Raw genomic sequence first — 16,370 nt, 5'->3', positions numbered from 1 at the left:
GGATATTCTACGCTTGTGACTACCTGTTTGGAGCTTTCTAAACGATGGGCATTGATGTGGTTTGACGGCGGCCAGCGCTGAAAATAGACCTGCAGCGTATCTAGAAGGAAGCGGAGCAGAGTGGTGCTCCGCACGCGCCGCTGTCGGATTGGAGCGCCAGCTGTGGAAATGCTCTGATACACTAGAGAGGGAGTGATGTGCTGGTGGGTCACGGTGCAGTCGCTGTATGTGGAAATTGGAGGTAAGGGTAGTGCAGTAGATGTGGAATTAGGAAAACTGTGATTGTTTGGGTCTATAAATCATAAAAGCAGGATGGACTCCATCAAACACACGTAGTGTCAACACAACTTCTTCTTTTTTTTTCTTCTTGGTGGATTTTCATTTTGTGCACAGTTACACCCAGGAACCTTACCTTTAGCCAAAGAGATCTGCAGGTTTACTTCAACGCCAGAGGAGGAGAGGAGTTTGTTTGGTGTTAATTTCAGTGAAACTGAGAGCAAGATTTTTTTCTTTTATTTTCCAATTTACTTTTTTTTTTTTTTAAGGTTTTTATTGTGGGCATGTTTGTGCCTTTATTTGATAGAGGAGGACCGTGTATAGAGTCAGAAACAGGGACGAGAGCAGGGGAGAGACATGCGGCAAAGGGCCTCAGGCCAGATTCGAAACCGGGCCGTCCATGCACATGGGGCGCGCCTCAACCACTCGGCCACCTGCGCCCCTAATTTAAAGGGTGCACTTTTTCGGAAAATGTCTTTGATTAATGCTCATATTTTTGGTTGGATGATTATGAAAAACTTGAGTTTTGCTTTAGAACTTTTTATATCCGAGTATATCTGCACAACTTTGGAAAAGGGCAGAATTCACTGTTTAATACTGAGCTGGGAATGGAACAAGCAACTTTGTAATTGCTTATAATAAACTGATTTTTTGGAACACTGCAGTGGTATTTCTGATGTCTTATAAACCCATGAGGGTTGGGCACTTTTTGTGCATGACACGTAAATAAAGTACAATCAAAGCAGCAAAGCACACTTTTTCACAAGCACTGAATATTCAGCATTCTCCTTTTTTTCTTTCCATGTTTAACTAGAAAAAATTTAAAGATTAGACTTCAAAAAAGTACGAAACAAGTTTGATAAATTTATTAACTACACACAACTAAATTTAGTAACTTTTCCACCACTTTCCTTTTTTTTTTAATCCCCTGCATTTACTTTGGAGGGAGCTGCTTTTTATACCAAAATCTAACAACTTAGGCTCCCATAATAATTATTCACAATATTACATTTTCTTGTAAAATGTTATTTGGTTGAGGACTAATAATCTGTAGAAAAATGCATAAAGAGCACACACACAAAACTAAAGTCCTTCCTTCCTCTGTTAATCCTGCAGCTGTGCCATCAGAGCTCCATGCTGTACCCACGTTCCACCTGTAGAGGGCAGTACGCTCATTAGGAATCAGCACTGTGCTGCACAGGCTGGCTGTCAGCTGCACATGCAGTGACCTACCGCCTCTTTAATGACAGAAATGCTGACTTAAACTCCTCCAAATGTTTGATTGTGTTTAGTTAAGATGTTGCAGATTTAACCTTTAACATGACTAAACAAAAAGAAAACAAACATGTTTAAAAAGCATGCCATTGCAGTGTAATCTGACCAGTGACTAACTTCCTGTTGTTGATGCATAAACAGCATCCATCATGAGGGTGTCCGTGAAGTTTCTAAACCCATCAGGAGAAATGTGTTGATAGTAAAATCTTCAGAGTGAAACAGTACTGAGTCCGTGTAGGTTATCAGGGTCACGGTTGTTCAAAGCTGGAAACCAAAATGGGCTTCAAAAAGAACCTTAAATGAGTCCAGCTGCCCCGTTTGGATCAAGCTTTGAAAATCTTATGGGTGTTCTGGTTATGATGCAGGGGTGTGTGAAAGAACTGGGGTTCAGCTTGTCTGTGTTATCCTGAGGGCAGCGTAGCTCTGGGCTGTAGAGGGACTTGGCCTGGAAACTGGAGCATCATGGTTCAAGTCCAGCTAGTTAATGTCTGGGATACTTAAACAAGGCACTGAACCCCTAACTACCCTCATCTATGACAGGTCCCAGCACTGGGGGTGCTGTTTTAGGGACACTCCAGCTCTCCTAAAAGGCTCCAGAATCGCCTCCATCTTTCCGTACCCTCAGTAACCAGGGCTGGGAAATGACTAGTCCTACGTCCGTCAGTTTTAACCAGAGTATGTTTACGTTTATGAGAGTACTATACTCTGTTACTGTTTCCTCCTCGACGCCACAGTAGCACAGAGAGAATGATTCCACATCACATCCACAAACTGTACAAAAGTGGAGTGTTGATATCCCAGGGTTAAACTACTCAGAGTTGATTTAACCCCCATAGTGTAGCTTTATCTCCACTCTGAGTGAAACGGTCTTCAGTGTTGGAGTTATGTTGATCCATCAGTGTTGGTTCAACTCTGGAGAGAGACTATTTATCTCAGTGCCACCCACTGCGACTTCAAATTTGAAGGATTTGTAGGCAATTTCCCATCATGCCCTTGGGCAGAGTGTTGTAAAGTGGTTCTTTTGCTCATGTTTCTTGTGGATTGTTGTTTTTGATGTAAGACACATTTGCACCATGGGTGAAGTTACCCACCGAGTTAGAGCTTCCTGTGCCTCTTAAAGGGTGCACAGGAAAATCTGCTTTGAGAATTTTTTTTATTTTGATTTTTTGGGGAATTTGTTTGGAATTTTTTGGGCATTTCGTGGAAACTTCAGGAAATTTATTAGTACATTTTGGAGATTTAAAACAGGAGTGGGGGTTTCTCTGAGTTCTTCAAGACTCAGGACTCAGACTCAGACTCTTCCAGATGCTTTTTCAATTTAAGGATATCCTAAGGAACACTTTATCATGTTTTTTCAATAGAAAAATATCCTAAAGGGAACCTTATTTTGTTTTTTTCAATAGAAAAATATCCTAGAGGGCACTTTATCTTGTTTTTTTAAAAGCACTTTCCAGTGGAACAGCACCCTAGAGCAGTGGTTCTCAACTGGTGGGTCGGGACCCAGAGGTGGGTTGCAGAGCAGTTGTCAGTGGGTCGCGACCAGGTGTCTGGAAAAAAATGGAGGCAAAATTCCTGAAGGCCTTATTGGACATGCATTGATACCTTTTCTTTCACCCTGTTTTACTGTAAAATTAGGTAAATTCAAATGTTTGATTAATACTGCGTCTAATTTATCTCTACTTCTTGAGATAAATGGCACCCCAGGGGGCACTTTTTCATGATTTTACAATACGACATCCTTAAGGGCACTTTATCATGTTTTGTCCAAAGGAACAGAACTAAGTAAATGCACCATGACTGAAGTTTTCCACTGAGTTCAGTCAACAGTGACTTCAGGTGCTTCTTGGTGCGTTTTCTTCAAGAGTATAAAAAAATTCAGAAATTATTTTCTTTTTCAGAGATAATTCAGCACAAATTATGGCATCATTACTAAAGTGTATTTAAAATAATTATAGCATGAGAATGTATTTACTGAATACCTGTCAGATTTTAAAATGCTGTTATCCTTGTTTTTAGGGGTGCTGAAATGAAATTAGGATGTGCTCCAGCTCTCCTGGGCTGGAAAACAACAAACCACAGTCACTCAAATTACTGTGAGTAGCTTTTTATGTTGATGTGTTTTTGGAGTAGATGTTGACATCAGTGATTTTACTTTTACTTTAGTATATTTTGGGGAAAGTATAGTACTACATTTTAAAAAGCATTAATTACTGAGTAAAAATATATCAGTAAAAGTGTATAAGTCCTGTAATATGTAATGTCAGCAGTTTGGCTTCAATGATACAACTTTAAACCACATAAAAAATAATGATTCCACACTATATCCAAACAACACTGTTGGATTTCACTTCATAATAAAAGGAAATATTCTATTTAACTGTAACCCCTCTGGGTTTCAAAGTTAAGTCCTCAGCTGTTGGCGTAAACTTTCTTAAATAGTTACCCTTGAATACTTAACACATGGGGGCTATAGAGGACAATCGGGACTCTGGGTCTATTTTAATCCATTATGAATAACAAATGTGATGGTAAGATTCCTAAATAAACAATGACATTACTAAAGAATAATTCTCGTGTTAACTGAGGGTCGCTCGGTGGTAATGAGCCCTGTCGCAGCCTGCCTGATCCGCAGCAGCTCCATCATCCACTCTCTGAGGTCAGAGCAGCCCGGCGGGCGGCGCATTGCTACCTGGCTGGGATCCTGCTTGGAGTTTGAGAAGTGCTCTGGACTTCCTGGTACGGGACCATGGACGGTTTCTGCTCCACTTTGTCGGGATAATACGACCCGCCGCGATGTGATCGAACAGGAGCCGTCGAGTAGAGAGCAAGGTGGGCCTGCGGTAGTTAGTCCTCCCCGGTGTTGTTCGCTAATATCGGGGGCAGATGGAAGTTGTCGAGCTCGGTAGAAATGCATCTGTCAGTGGGGACGGTAGCGTTACTGCGGGGCTGAATGACGGTGGCTCATTAACGGGAGCTTTTCAAAGTGAAAGCCAACATGGCGCCGAAGCTTTTCAGGCTTTATTGAACGAGCGGGCTAAATTAATAACGTAGTTTAATGTTGGACAAACAGGGTTTAACGGGTTTTATCATTGTAAACTTTGTGCTTATTTGTATTCACCGAGGCCTACCTAGCCAAACCCACCAAGGAAAAGCTAGCAGAGTACGACAACCGAACTTCCGGTATCGTCTTACAAAGTAAAAGCCGTAATTACAAGTTAACGTTCGTATCAAGAAGTCGATTTTTTTTTTTTTTTGTCTTGAAAACGTATAAACGACGGAGCAATCTCATAAATAATTTCTTTACATTTTAACTCGAGAGATAAAGTAATTCTAAATAAATTTTATTTACTATTGTTAGTGGGGGGTTTTGTATTATTTGTGCATGGTGCGTTGGTATTATTGTTTTACTACTCTCGTGTTTATTACGCCTGTCAAAGTAAAACTGAAACTAGATGATACCACGACTAACAACATAAATGATAATATTTTAAAGTGTTTAAAGGGTGACAACTAAAAACAGGAAGCATTTAAAAGCTTAAAGTTGAGTTTAATGATAAACACATTTCAAAACAACTTATTTAAAATGATAATAGTAATATTGATGATAATAATAATTATATGTATTGAACCTATTAAAACCAGTTTTGCTAAGTTCTTCACAAGATGAGAAAATCCAGTAATAAAGACACAATAAAAGAATAAATCAAGCATTTTAAAGGAAAATATATAAAATGAAACAGTAACAAATTAATGCTGACAATATACAAAAATAAAAATGGAAAAAAATAAACTTCAGATTAAAAAACTAAATAAGTGACTGAATAAAACACCCTTCATCATTATAAATGAGGGCTTATAGATTAAACAACTCACAAGAATGCTTTCCAAAAGATGTATTTTTATTTCAAATAAGATATCTTTATTGTAAAAGCATTTTACATTCAAACATATTAACATGAACGATTTATCCAGGCATTTATTCTGAGAGTCACGTCGGGGTACTTCCGGTCTTTTTTCAGTTGAATGTTTAAAACTTGCCGCCTGCGAAACCCCCAAGAAAGCCTCCCGCAACGGAATCAATGCGGTTCGAGCACCAATCACAGCCTCCCATTGGCTGTCGCCCCGAGCTGCGAGGCTCCTGATTGGCTCCCACGATCTGTCACTCACTTTGATGAGCTGGTAGCAGCTACTGCTGCAGCTGAAGCTTTTAAATCAGCCGAAAAGCCCAGTTATTGTTGGTGTTAGATAACGAACAGTGTGGATACGAGGACGGACGATTAGCTGGGAGGTTTTAGGAGTTGTTTTGACCAAAGTTGAGCGTTATATTTCATTTTGTGGCTCATAGGAGAAGGGTAGAGTTACCTTTGTAGCAAGGTAGGTTAAGCTAATAGGGACAATAACACAGACGGATGTGAAGGGACGGCGTTTTCAAAGTAAAGGCGCGAAACAACTCGTCTGTTAGCAATAACATTCCCTCCTAATATCATAAAATATTTAATTCAACTGATATATATATTGGAGAATATCATATAAAACATATAATTAAACCATACTGATTGATAAAGCATTTCCTCAAGCCTAGGGCTGGGAAATATAGAAAATTTTTGCAAATATATTGAAGACAAAATCGTTTTTAGCAGTGTAATTCCCCTAATGATGCTGTGCTTAACTCTAAAACAAATACCAGTTTAACCTAACACTGAAACCCGTTTGATTCGCTATGATGTGATTAGTGAAATGTCAGCAGTTTAGATAGTGTGTTGGATTTTGTCTATAATGTTTGATCATTACAAATTGCCCTACATTGAGTGTGTAGGACTTCTATTTTCTTGCAGTGGTATTAAAAAAGTATCAATACTGTTTGATTTTGACCAAAATCACATCAAAGTTTGTAATTCTGGCATCCTGACAACAGTGGCGTGCACAGACTTTTTCAAGGGCGGGGGCGAAAATAAAATAAAAAGGGCACATCCAGCATGTTCTCGCCACTGAAGAGGGCTCTAAGTTTGGCCTGTTTTGGAGGGCACTTTAGACATGTTTATGTTCACAAATGGCACATTATATAGCCTTAAAACAGACTAACTAGACAGACTACTCAAGTTAGTCTGTAGTTAGGATCAGCATCCACAAGAACTGTGGAGATTCAACGCTGGACTGTGAAGAACACAGAAATAAATCAATAAATCCCAGGGGGGTCTGGGGGTCTTCCTCCAGAACATTTTCAATGAAGTAGATGCCATTTCCTGTATTCTAGTGCATTTTAACACCATATTAGCACCAGATAATCCAAACTGGTTCTGTCAGATATAGTTCTGGATCAATATAGATCAGAAAAGGGCCCAACATAAAAGTCACTGCAGCAGTAGTTTCATAGTATTTCTTGGTCCTAATGGTCTTCTGGAGTTTAGTGTGTTTTCTTCTTCCAAGAGAGCAGTTGTGTTTTGCCAACCAGAAGGGCACTTAAGCACGCATTTTTACCACCCAAGAGGGCAGTTTATCATGTGTTAACCAGCCAAGGGGGCAAGAGGGCACTTTAGCGTGTGTTTTGGCTCCCAAGAGGGCACTTTAGCTCGCATTTTGGCTCCAAAGAGGGCACTTTAGCACATGTTTTGGCTCTCGAGGGCACTTTAGTGTGTGTTTTGGCTCCCAAGAGGGCACTTTAGCTCGCATTTTGGCTCCAAAGAGGGCACTTTAGCACATGTTTTGGCTCTCGAGGGCACTTTAGTGTGTGTTTTGGCTCCCAAGAGGGCACTTTAGCTCGCATTTTGGCTCCAAAGAGGGCACTTTAGCACATGTTTTGGCTCTCGAGGGCACTTTAGTGTGTGTTTTGGCTCCCAAGTGGGCATTTTAGTGCATGTTTTTCAAAAATCAGGCCACGAGGAGGGGCGACCCCCACACCCATGTACACCACTGCCTGACAACCATTTTTATTTCCTTAAACACAAATAATGTGGTGTATATGCTGTGTAATATTACTATTTAGCTTTATTAAACTATTAGAATATGGTTTTTGGTCCACATTGCCCAGCCCTACTCCAGGCTGTAGTCTCTCTTAGGGGCATTTAAACTTTTTTAGAACTTGTCATTTTAAAAATTCATGCTATTTCCCATCCTTTCTGGTCATTAAATCCATTTAAATCTCTATGGACTCATGTAGATGTCCCTTTAAAAGAAATTGTTATTTTATTTTGAATGTTTAACAGGAAGTCCTACTCATCAGTGCTGCTAACTTGACGGTGTTGTCTCTCTCTATCCTTCCTATCCCGCTTCAGGATAATGCGGCTTATCGCTGTTAGGGGCTTTACAGTTTGAAAACACCAGGCGTGTGCAGCAGTGTAGAGGTGCTGTGAAGACCAGAAACCTCCTGTTCTGAGTTCACCTGCTCTGACAGGGGGTTAGATGTGGTGGATCTCCAGGATCAAGCTAAAAAGCCCCAGGCTAAGAATAAAAACAGAGCTGTTTAACCATTAATAAGGTTGGATTTCCTGCAGCACCTTCTCCCCTTCAGCCTTAAAGTTAAAGTCTGCATACGTATGCTGGCCTTTCCTCTGCTGTTTAGAGGCGGGCTGTGTGGAGCTGATCTGCATGTCAGGATGTGTCAGGGTCAGACTATTCGCTTTATCAGCTCTTATTTGGAGCCATTGTGTCACCGCTGCTGCTGCTGAGTTGCTTCTCTGGGATCAGCCCTTTCCCAGCTCTGATACAAAAAGTGAGAGAGAGAGAGATAGGAGGCTGAGGGGGGCAGCTTTCCTGGAAAAGGCCACTTTTATCAGTACTACTCTTACTATGAAGCTATGACAACATTAGCTGAGTTTTAACATTAGGCTGAAAAATAACCTGATGCATGAAGCTGAGCTCTGCATTTTAAATGAATCTGGCTCAAACCTTTAACAGTCTGATTTGGTCAGTAAGGACAGAAATGATGTTAGGCTTGTTTTATAGCTGAATACTGACTCCTAACATGCCTACCATCCAGTTTTAGTCTTTTTATCCTCCATAACTTTGTCCCTGTGAGGGTTTTTAGATGCTTTTGAGCACTCCTGTTTGTGTCCTGAGGCAGCTGCAGCTTTTTTAAACCCTGGTGGCTGTTTGTGGCTCTCTGCTGCCAATACACCATTGTCAACAGCTGACCTTTTCCTCAGACCCTCCTGCTGGGTTTCTTACATATTCTCTGCACTGTGTGGCGTTTTAAGCAGGCCCTCACTAATAATAGCTACAGATCTCCCCCTGAGTTCATTTGTCTTAATTTAAGAGGAGAAAGGGACATTTATACGTCACAAGAAACGCCTACACATGTCAGTGGACTATAGAAGTTTACAGCTGCAACCTGTGGTTGTTGTAACGCAAGCTTTCCCCCTCAGATAAATAGTTTATACTTTTATTAAGAAGAAAAGGCAGATCCTTAAGAAGACTGAGATTTTTAAAATCTAGGGTAATAAACTGTCTGAAGAATCTCATTGTTGCTTCTGGTGGCTCCTAACTTTTAGATGACAATTTTACTAAATTACCATTGAAATAGAATTTTTAACTGTTATATTGACCTCTACATGCTGCAAATCTCAGTCTTTATCAGCTGTAAATATCAGTCTTTATCAGCTGTAAATATCAGTCTATATCAGCTGTAAATATCAGTCTATATCAGCTGATAATATCAGTCTATATCAGCTGATAATATCAGTCTATATCAGCTGATAATATCAGTCTATATCAGCTGATAATATCAGTCTATATCAGCTGATAATATCAGTCTATATCAGCTGATAATATCAGTCTATATCAGCTGATAATATCAGTCTATATCAGCTGTCAATATCAGTCTTTATCAGCTGTAAATATCAGTCTATATCAGCTGTAAATATTACCAAAGATTCTTAAATCCAGAAATCACTCATTCTAGTTTACAGTGCTGTAGTGGGAGCAAGGTTGCCGTGAGAATAACGCTTATTCAAATAGAAAATGTCCTCTTTTTGTCTCTTCTTGTTAAGTTGCCTCTTTTATAGAAACTTGCACATGGCCACCACTTCTGAATGAGTATTTTAATCCGACCTTAATGCAGAAAGGGTGTAAAGATCTCTGGGACTAAAGAGGGAAGGAAGCAAGCTGTTGGACGTGTCTCAGTGACAGAGAGGAAATGGAAAAGCCCCGCCATTTTCAGGGTCAACAACCACAAATTAGTTCATCTTCTTCTCCTGCTCTTCCTTTCTCTCCTGGATTTGGCGTCAGCTCCGCCTCGCCAGAATCAATTCAGAGCGAGAGAGAGAGCGTTGTTGAAAAGGTGTTTTTATTTATCCGTCTGCTCGTCATCGGCTGACTTTCTGAGCTCAAAAGCAGCTTTTATCAGGCAGTAACGTAGCAACAGACACTTCAACGATTTCCTCTCCTGCTGAGTCTCTCAGCTTCTCCACTTTTCCTACAAACTTTCACCTTGGCCTAAAAGTGTTTCCTCTGATTACTCAGAGATACCTGCAGTCACTGAGCAGTTACAGAGTTGGAGTAAGTGCTGTTTTCTGTCCTTTACCATGAAGGAACTGGAGGAAAAACTACAACAAAGAGGTGCAAAACAAGACTGAGAGATACAAAAACAACTGAACAAGACAGGAAAAAAACCTGCTTGGCATGCTATCACCCATGTAGAAATGCAAGAAAAATACACTAAATTAACAACAAAGGACATAAATGACATCTAAGACACACAAAAGACTAAAATCATCCACAAAGAGGGGCTGAACAAGATCTGAAACCACTACAAAAACTTCCACAAAGATAGAAACAAGACTAGGTTAAAACCTGCAGCTATCTGGGATGTCTGTTGAAAGGCCTGGTGCTCTGGCAGAGTGATTAGTTTAGATTTAGATTAGCACTGAAGGATCCTAAAGTTTAAAACATAAATCCCTGTCGGCAGGAAACTGCTAACCTTAAACGCCAGATAGACTGAGTCTATCTCACATTCATCTGGGAAAGCTCCAGTAGAAAACGTTTGGGAAGGGCAGGACTTTCAGGAAGGTGATTGGAGGAATGTTCTGTCGGTCACATTCATGACGGGCCAATCAGACGTAGTGCGTATGCGTTACTCCTGTGCAGGCCGCTGCTGCCTTAGATCGTTAAAGGCGGAGCTTCATGCAAAAATGATGCCAGGCCGCTCAGGAGACGTGCAAACTTCTGTTCCAAGAAAAGCTATCAGTCTGACTCTTCACGGTCATTTTTATTCCATATTTCATACAGAAATGCAGCCCAGTTCTAGTGAAACACACACCATGCTAAATCTATATCTGAGGTATTTACAGCGGAGATTTTACCGACGGCTTTCAGTACAACTAAACTCAACTCTGTATGAACAGCTCTGAAAGTAGAAGTCCGGCACATACAGACCCATGGCCTCAGCGGCCAGCCAAAAACAAAGAAAACAACATCAAGGGAGGCTATAACCCATGCTAAAATGCAGAAAAACTACACAAAATGGCACTAAATTAGCAGAAAGAGACATAAATAACATCAAGTATGTGGAACAAGACCCAGAACAACTACAATGAGCCACAAAAGAAGTACAAAAGATATAAAACTACCACAAATACACAAACAACTACAAGGAGACAAAAAACACCTGACAAAGTCTAAGAAAAAACTACCTGGGGTACTATCACCGATGTGGGGAAAAGGACAAAAAGACATAGGCCTTGAGGTTGCTTTAAACTTAGGTGTGCTTGGGGGAAAAAAGTTTGAAAACCACTGGGCTAAATGATGTTTGTGATTCATAACCAGACCCCAAACATTTACAAAAGATGTTAAACTAATAAAAATAAATACAAAACGATAGGAGATACAAATGAGCGCAAAGACGGGCAAAAATCTAGTGGCACAGAACAACAGGAGAAAAAAGTAAAACAACCACAAAGGTACAAAACAACAAAAAAGGACTGAGAAAAACTACATTAACTAATAACTAAATCTAAAATTCAAAAATCATTTTAGTTAACTGAAACTAAAGAAAAACAAAGCTTTACCAAAAAAAACGTAAACTAACTAAAACTGTATGGTTAAAAAACGAAACTAAAATAAAAATAGAGACAAAAGCTCCTTAGTTTAAGTCTTTGACACAACCAGACTGACTGGAACCTACACCAGAGTCTGGGGAGAGTAAAACGGCCTGATCTGATTGGTCAAGACTTCACACAGTGGTAGTTTTATGTCTGGAGTTGTATTTAAACATCATCATTAAATAAACAAAATGATAAGTGAAGAGTAGCCTGTTTGAATATGTTTCTATAAAAGTATGATGCTCACTCAGCCCCGACATCTATCCGTAAGAAACTAAAACTAATAAAAAAAAAACTAAAACGAAGCATTTTTACAAAATTAAACTAAACTAAACTAACAAACCAGAAGACAACACTATTAAAACTAAACTGAAATTGAACACAGAAAGTGAAAATGAAACAAAAATAAAAACTAATGAAAAACACAGAACTATTATAACCTTGGTAATAACTAAAAAGATTCGAAACAACAACGGCTGCAAAGAAGCTCCAAAAATGTGGGTACGACTAAAACCACAGTCACAATAAAACTCTAAATAAAGACTATAGATGCTCTACATCCTTAAAAAGTAAGAGGAAAAAGCTCTAGAATGAGACACAACAGACTTAGTTTATCAAAAAGCAAAGAGAAGAACCACCAAACGATGCAAAACATCCACTAAATGCTGTTTTATGACTGCAAATATGCATGAAATGATCACAGAGCAAACAAACAAGCAAACAGAACTGCAACACATCCACAAGAAGAAATCAAATGTTTTTAAAAAGACATTTTGGAGACTCTACTCTGTGGGAATATGTGCCCATTCATTCTGTAGAGCATTTATGAGGTCAGGCTCTGATGTTGGACCAGAAGGCCTGGATCACAATCTCTGTTCCAGTTCATCCCAAAGGTTCTGGATGGGGTTGAGGTCAGGGCTCTGTGTGGACCAGTCCAGCTTTTTCTAGTCCTTCTTTGGTCTCTGGGCCACAGTCATGCTGGAATAGAAAAGGACCTCCTCAAACTGTTGCCACACATTTGAAAGCATAGCATTGTCCAGAATGTCCTGGTCTGCTGAAGCATTAAGATTGGCCTTCACTGGAGATAAGGGGTCTAGCCCATACCATTATCCCTCTTCCACCAAACTTCACAGTCAGACGGGTAACGTTCTGCGAGCGCATGCTGTTGCTGTTGTTCCTAAACTCTTCCACTGTCTGATAGCATCACTGACAGCTCAGTGATGCTGTGGCTGATGAGGGACATGTGGAAGTAGGGAGTAGGTGTGCCTGAGCTGAAACTCTGAGGTTTAGTTTCTCTTTAACCTTACTGTACTGACATGAGAGATTTTAAAGCTCTTATCCAACGCTCAAGGAATCTGCTTATTTCCCAAAACTGTCAGATCTTTGTATTTCACTGTAAAAGCAGCTCAGATCTGTGACTTTGCTTTTCTAAATCCTGCAGGGTGTCTGAGGGTGTCGGTCAGCTGAGGTCTGAGAAGATTCCAGCGTAGAGCAGCAGATTTCAGCGCGGCCCGCCCACACTCACAGATGTAGTTTACACAGACACACATAGATGGAGTCCACACTAACAGGCAGGGGTTCGGCCTGTGAGCATTCCCTCAGAGCCGTCCAGGCTTTGGCATCGTCCTTACTGGCCGTTGATCCCCTGGCTCCGTCCTCTTCTCTCTTTAATGCCCAGCTTCAGCTGCACACACAGCAGCTGCTGAGCCATCCTCTGGCCTGCCTGTCTGTGTCTGTGAGAGAGAGCGCTGCGTTGGCTCGTGACCCTGCATCAGCTGTAACTAACCTCATGTCCAACAAACCCGGGGCTGTTTGGCGGTTACAGCTTCATGGAGGCCGATACAGATAATTTAGAGTAAATCTGCCACCAGCTGCCCGTTGAGCGGCGTGTCAGTGTGTCGTTAACACACTTCAGAGCGCTCTAACCCATCTGAGGTTACGTGGTTACTCTCCAACACGCCACAGCAGCACTTCCACGTCGCTCACAGCTGCCGGCCTGCTGAGAGAACCGATGAGAACAAAGACGGCGTGTTTCTGCTCGGCCTTTGTGTGCCGACAGCTACAGCTGTTTGAAGCTGGGATTGTATTTTTAGTTTTAGTAAACTGCTGCTGGAATATTCTTTAGCTAAGCACAAAAAGGAGCACTGTGGTTTTGAATAAGGATTGATCAGCTCAGTATGGGGGAAACAAAACAAAGAGATGTTAAATAACTACTAAAAGGCGCTTTAAAGTAAAAAGAGATGCAAAGCTAGGACCAAAATATGCAAAACGTCAGTGAAAAGACAAAAAAATCCAATAAAAGATACAAAAAGAGCCAAAACAGCTACAAACAGATAGACCAGTATGACAAAAAGACACAAAATAAAACCCTGAAGATGCATTACACTAATATAAAGAACAAAGAAATACATTTAAAAAAATGCAAAACAGCAACACTTGGATGCAGAAATCACCCAAAACAACTAAAAGTAAAAACAACTAAAACAAGCTGAAAAACTAGAAAATGACAAAAATTCTATGTTAAAAGATTCCAAAAATAGAAAAACAACAACCTGAACATGCAAAAGTACAACTTAAACATGTTAAACTGCAACCTGAACATGCAAAAGTACAACCTAAGCATGCAAAAGTATAACCTGAACATGCAAAAGTACAACCTAAGCATGCAAAACTACAACCTGAACATGCAAATGTACAACGTGAACAAGCAAAACAACAACATGAAATGCAAAAGTACAACCTGAGCATGCAATACTAAAGCCTGAGCATGCATAAGTACAACCTGGACATGCAATACTAAAGCCTGAACATGCAGAAGTACAACCTGAACATGCAAAAGTATAACCTGAGCATGCAAAAGTACAACCTGAGCATGCAAAAGTATAACCTGAGCATGCAAAAGTACAACCTGAACATGCAGAAGTGCAACCTGAACATGCAAAAGTATAACCTGAGCATGCAAAAGTACAACCTGAACATGCAGAAGTGCAACCTGAACATACAAAAGTTCAACCTGAGCATGCAAAAGTACAACCTGAACATGCAGAAGTACAACCTGAACATTCAAAAGTACAACCTGAGCATGCAATACTAAAGCCTGAGCATGCATAAGTACAACCTGGACATGCAATACTAAAGCCTGAACATGCAGAAGTACAACCTGAACATGCAAAAGTATAACCTGAACATGCAAAAGTATAACCTGAGCATGCAAAAGTACAACCTGAGCATGCAAAAGTATAACCTGAGCATGCAAAAGTACAACCTGAACATGCAGAAGTGCAACCTGAACATGCAGAAGTACAACCTGAACATGCAGAAGCACAACCTGAACATGCAGAAGTACAACCTGAACATGCAGAAGTACAACCTGAACATGCAAAAGTATAACCTGAGCATGCAAAAGTACAACCTGAGCATGCAAAAGTATAACCTGAGCATGCAAAAGTACAACCTGAACATGCAGAAGTGCAACCTGAACATGCAAAAGTATAACCTGAGCATGCAAAAGTACAACCTGAACATGCAGAAGTGCAACCTGAACATGCAAAAGTATAACCTGAGCATGCAAAAGTACAACCTGAACATGCAGAAGTGCAACCTGAACATACAAAAGTTCAACCTGAACATGCAAAGTACAACCTGAACATACAAAAGTTCAACCTGAACATGCAAAGTACAACCTGAGCATGCAAAAGTACAACCTGAAAATTCAGAAGCATAGTCTGAACATGCAGAACTACAACCTGAGCATGCAAAAGTTCAACCTGAATATGCAGAAGTTCAACCTGAACATGCAAAAGTACAACCTAAGCATGCAAAAGTATAACCTGAACATGCAAAAGTACAACCTAAGCATGCAAAACTACAACCTGAACATGCAAATGTACAACGTGAACAAGCAAAACTACAACATGAAATGCAAAAGTACAACCTGAGCATGCAATACTAAAGCCTGAGCATGCATAAGTACAACCTGGACATGCAATACTAAAGCCTAAACATGCAGAAGTACAACCTGAACATGCAAAAGTATAACCTGAGCATGCAAAAGTACAACCTGAGCATGCAAAAGTATAACCTGAGCATGCAAAAGTACAACCTGAACATGCAGAAGTGCAACCTGAACATGCAAAAGTATAACCTGAGCATGCAAAAGTACAACCTGAACATGCAGAAGTGCAACCTGAACATACAAAAGTTCAACCTGAGCATGCAAAAGTACAACCTGAACATGCAGAAGTACAACCTGAACATTCAAAAGTACAACCTGAGCATGCAATACTAAAGCCTGAGCATGCATAAGTACAACCTGGACATGCAATACTAAAGCCTGAACATGCAGAAGTACAACCTGAACATGCAAAAGTATAACCTGAGCATGCAAAAGTACAACCTGAGCATGCAAAAGTATAACCTGAGCATGCAAAAGTACAACCTGAACATGCAGAAGTGCAACCTGAACATGCAGAAGTACAACCTGAACATGCAGAAGCACAACCTGAACATGCAGAAGTACAACCTGAACATGCAGAAGTACAACCTGAACATGCAAAAGTATAACCTGAGCATGCAAAAGTACAACCTGAGCATGCAAAAGTATAACCTGAGCATGCAAAAGTACAACCTGAACATGCAGAAGTGCAACCTGAACATGCAAAAGTATAACCTGAGCATGCAAAAGTACAACCTGAACATGCAGAAGTGCAACCTGAACATACAAAAGTTCAACCTGAACATGCAAAGTACAACCTGAACATACAAAAGTTCAACCTGAACATGCAA

The 16,370-nt window shown here is 40.3% G+C and overlaps 1 protein-coding gene across 1 annotated transcript in view; it reads left to right on the top strand.

The window, feature by feature from the left end:
* Positions 1-4,234: 4,234 nt before the first annotated feature.
* The window catches only part of usp6nl (USP6 N-terminal like), a 119,195-nt gene continuing 107,059 nt past the window's right edge, over positions 4,235-16,370 (top strand). Inside the window, exon 1 of the mRNA XM_041780543.1 lies at positions 4,235-4,380. The gene's annotated coding sequence lies outside the window, so the exon portion shown is untranslated. The remainder of the gene's footprint in view (positions 4,381-16,370) is intronic.

Source organism: Cheilinus undulatus, linkage group 23 (genome assembly GCF_018320785.1).
Source record: "Cheilinus undulatus linkage group 23, ASM1832078v1, whole genome shotgun sequence".
Classification (NCBI taxonomy): Eukaryota; Metazoa; Chordata; class Actinopteri; order Labriformes; family Labridae; genus Cheilinus; species Cheilinus undulatus.
The sequence above is the reverse complement of the archived record's forward strand: the minus strand, read 5'-3'. Positions and strand labels throughout refer to the sequence as shown.